We start from the raw sequence: 4,956 nt of genomic DNA, 5'->3' as shown, positions 1-4,956 counted from the left end.
GCACATAAAGCTATCCTTGACAAAACCTTGAGAGATACTGCTGTCCCTACTGATCTGAACGTGGATCAGTTTCAAGCCATGGTGGGATACCTATCCGTTCCACACTCCCTCACATTCACAGAAGCCGATGACGCCTCCATAAGTCAGCCTCATAATGCACCTCTACATATTGAAGCCTTCATACATAAACACCGAATAAAACGAGTCCTGATAGATGGAGGAGCAGGTCTTAATATTTGTACATTGAGCACCATCAGACAATTGGGATATTCTGACAAAGCTGTGAATGCTACAAACCAAATCACTATTAAGGCTTATGATGATGAAGAGCGTTTGTCCAAGGGCACAGTCATCTTACCACTAAGAATAGGGCCAGTCACAAAGGACGTGATTTGTCAAGTCCTGGATCTAGACCTTACGTATAACATATTGCTAGGACGTCCATGGATTCATGAAATGAGAGCGGTCCCATCAACATACCATCAATGCATAAAATTTCCTCATAATGGAGTCGAGGTAACGGTCAATGGTGATCCAAATCCATTCATATATTGCAATAACTTGAGATCACATACTGAGATTATCATTCCCAGCAATCGTGAGGCTACTCCTTCTTCAGCATATATTGATCCTGAGTCATTAAAGCCCTCGACATCCAAACAAGGTGAACTTAGAGCCAAGTTTCAAGACAAAGGCATGGGAGAATACACTCTGAATCAAACAATGTTCTTACGACAAGTCATGAACTCCCCCAAGGAATATGGGAGACCACATCCTAATAAGCAAATCTCCATCATGCTCCTCAAATGGGATCCTACCGTCTTTCAAAAATGGGGCGAACTAGAGGAAGAAAGTTTATATAAAATGCTATATAAGGACGCTGAAGATGATACACATGATCAAATTATAATACCCTGTGAAAACTATGGTAAAGGTTTCAAAATTCTGCAGAGATTCGGGTATGATGGAAAAAGTCCTCTCGGACTACGCAAAGAAGGTGTCATGGAGCCTCTACAACCTGAGCTAACTACAAGAAGGGAACGCTCTAAGGGGCTTGGTTTTCTAAATCCCAAGATTCAAAACAAGAAAACAAAACAGATATGGCGAGTCAAAGTGGCTGAAGTTCAACAAGAGGATAATTATTCCACAGACTCCAATGAGTGGGAATGGGGTTCAGACAAATCCTCCAGCGACTATGAACTTAATGAGACATTTAGAGAGCTAGATGAACCTACAGATGAGGAGGAGTTTTACAAGAAATTCAGAGTTGGTCAAGAACCGACCTATAAGGATCCCGCACAAGCTTCGTTTCAAGGCCCTAGGTCAGGATCACATAGGATGAGGACACCTGTCCCTGAGGGTGCTACTAGTGATGATAATTTGGACTCACTCACGATTGACACTGATGAGGAGAGTGCCATTGACGACCTCGATGACTACCTTGACATACCTGAATATAACCACATCTTCACTATTAGCCTTGCGGACTCTAAAAACACTAAAGATCTTCCCCTCGTTCACCCCCAACTCATTGACTGGGATCAGGATGGACCACCACAGATTGATACATTTCAAAATGACGAAGCTATTGTTGATTATCTTGGCATTCGCGATGATCTTCCTCTTGGAGACCATAAAGCAGGATACGCCATAGAGCTAAATAACATGGCATACTTTGGTGAGGGTGTCGGGCCTTCTAGTCGCAAAAATGTGAAAATAAAGACAAAACAAGGGTCTTATGGCGAAAACCACACTGTGGCGCTCTCTGACTCTAAAAAAGTAAAAAGAAAGGACGTATCTGAGGGTGAAAACCTCTCTGAGGCGCCCGAAGATGGAAGGCTTGACATTCTCCCAGCATCATACGAGGAAAAATCATCCATGTTGGTAGAGGAGACTATAAAGACAAACATTGGTACAACAGAGGTTCCACACAACATATTTTTGGCTCAATCATTGACAGAGGCCGAGAAAGCAAGGTTCATAAGCTTCTTTAAGGAACGACAAGTCAACTTCGCATGGTCTTATGCTGATATGCCTGGACTAGACCCCGACTTAGTAATGCATCATTTAACAGTCAAACCGGGGGCAAAACCAGTAAAACAGAAATTGAGGAAAATGCATCCACAGGTGGCATTGCTAGTCAAGGCAGAGCTGGAGAAATTACTAGATGTCGGATTCATACGCCCAATTGATTATCCTGAATGGATTTCCAACTTAGTGCCTGTTAGCAAACCAGATCGCAGCATCCGAATATGTACAGACTTCAGGGATATCAACAAGGCTTGTCCGAAGGATGATTTCCCATTACCAAACATTGATTTAATTGTTGATCTCACAGCAGGCCATGAGATGTTATCTTTAATGGACGGATTCTCTGGATATAATCAGATCAGGATTGCACCTAAAGATCAACATAAAACATCATTCACTTGTCCATGGGGAACCTTCTGCTGGAATGTCATGCCCTTTGGGCTGAAAAATGCAGGTGCCACGTATCAACGAGCTATGACTACTATCTTCCATGATCTCATGCATGTAAAGGTGGAAGATTATGTCGACGACCTTTTGGTTAAATCAATAGACAGAAATACACACTTGGACATACTTTCAGTTGCTTTTAATAGGCTGGAAAAATACAAGGTAAGATTAAATCCAAAGAAATGTGTCTTTGGAGTAACCTCCGGGAAGCTCCTAGGATTCATTGTGTCTAAAAGAGGAATAGAAGCGGATCCAGCAAAAGTCAAGGCTATCTTGGACATGCCGCCACCCAAGAATATCAGTCAACTTCGGTCTTTACAAGGGAGACTCCAGTCCATACGAAGATTCATAGCACAACTTGCAGATAAGTGTAATCCTTTCCAGCACCTGCTACACAAAAACATTAAGTTCAAATGGGATGAGAACTGTCAACAGGCTTTTCAGGCACTTAAAGACTATCTTTTGAACCCGCCAGTTTTGATGCCACCAATTTCGAATCAACCATTGCTACTTTACATATCAGCTACTCCAACAGCATTGGGGGCACTACTAGCACAGCAAATACCTGACGACAAGGAAAAAGCAGTCTACTATATCAGTCGCACATTGGTGGGATATGAGCTGAACTACACACCAATTGAGCGTGCATGTCTCGCTGTGGTCTTCGCTTCACAAAAATTACGACATTATATGCTCACTCACAAGACCAAGTTGATTGCCAGAATTGATCCACTAAAATATCTGCTCAACAAAGCTACACTTACTGGGCAACTGGCCAAGTGGGTAATGATTTTGAGTGAATTCGACATTGAATACGTGGACAGAAAAGCCATAAAAGGACAAGCCATTGCAGATCAACTGGCAGATGCTCCCATGATAGATGATGTTCCTCTACAGTCAGAATTCCCAGATGAGTCCATTCTAACAATATCACCTACAAAGCCATGGCAACTGTACTTTGATGGCTCATACACACAGCATGGGGCAGGAGCGGGTATACTCTTTATAACTCCCCAAGGCGATTCTATACCAAAGTCATACCGCTTATCATTTCCTTGCACCAACAATATAGCGGAATACGAGACATTAACAACTGGGTTAAGAATTGCAGTTCAGTGGAAGATCCAAGAACTTCGTGTTTTTGGCGATTCTCAACTTGTCATCCGTCAAGCAACTGATAATTATCAAACAAAAGATGAAAAGCTAATGCCTTACAAACAACTGGTAGATAATCTGAAACAACACTTTGCAAAGATAGAGTTTGAGCAGATACCAAGAGAACAGAATCGCGCTGCTGATGCCATGGCTACAATTGCTTCACTCATTGACCTACCGCAAAATGAGACCTGCTATGAGTTCCTGGTGGACAACCTGCTGATTCCGTCATATGAGATCACTCCTACGGAAATGATATGTGTTGTTGGTCCTGAATCCCAGTTATATGGTTCCATATTCACATACCTTCGCGACAACATCTTACCCCCCGATTTATCGAACAACCAACACCGCACTTTCATCCGCCAATCCTCCCGATATGTTATCCTAGCTGATATCCTATACCGACGAGGTCTAGATGGCACCCTCCTTAGATGTTTAGAGAGTGACGAAGCTCAAATTGCGTTACGAGAAGTGCACGAAGGGATATGTGGTCCGCATACTAGTGGTCCTACCTTGGCCAAGAAACTCATCAGGACTGGATACTACTGGCCTACTATGGAAAAAGATGCATATCAGTTTGTCAAGAAGTGTAAGCAGTGTCAAATTCATGGAGACCTCATACACGCACCAGCACAAGAACTACAGCCACTTGCATCTCCTTGGCCCTTTTGTCAGTGGGGACTCGATCTCATAGGCAAGATTCACCCTCCTTCTTCCAACGGACATAAATTCATTATCACAGCCACAGAGTATTTCACAAAGTGGATTGAAGCCGTGCCTCTCACACAAGTTACTGGGAAACAAATCGCTACTTTCATCCTGAACTACATCATTTGCCGATACGAGATTCCTACTTCCATTATCACCGATAACGGGCGTCCTTTCAAGAACCAGGATGTTCGTGGACTCTGTGAGCGCTTTCATATCTCTCATCGTTTCTCCACACCATATTACCCCCAAGGTAATGGCCAAGCTGAGGCGTCTAACACAACAATTCTTAAAATACTTAAAAAGACAGTCGACGACGCTGGCCGTAACTGGCATGTCCAACTCAATCCCGCACTTTGGGCCTATCGTACTAGTGTCCGCACACCTACAGGGGCTACACCTTACTCACTTGTCTACGGTGCTGAAGCCATCTTGCCTATTGAGGTCGAGCTACCTTCTTTACGGGTCTCCTTGAGAAACATAATCAACGATGAAGACTACAGGGTCTCTCGCTTACAAGAACTAGAACTGTTAGAGGAACGACGACACACTGCTTTTAATCATCTCAAGGCTTACCAACAACGAATGAGTCGCAGTTACAATCACAAGGTC

Source organism: Cryptomeria japonica, chromosome 3 (assembly GCF_030272615.1).
Source record: "Cryptomeria japonica chromosome 3, Sugi_1.0, whole genome shotgun sequence".
In the NCBI taxonomy this organism is placed as follows: domain Eukaryota; kingdom Viridiplantae; phylum Streptophyta; class Pinopsida; order Cupressales; family Cupressaceae; genus Cryptomeria; species Cryptomeria japonica.
This window is presented reverse-complemented; position numbering follows the sequence as displayed.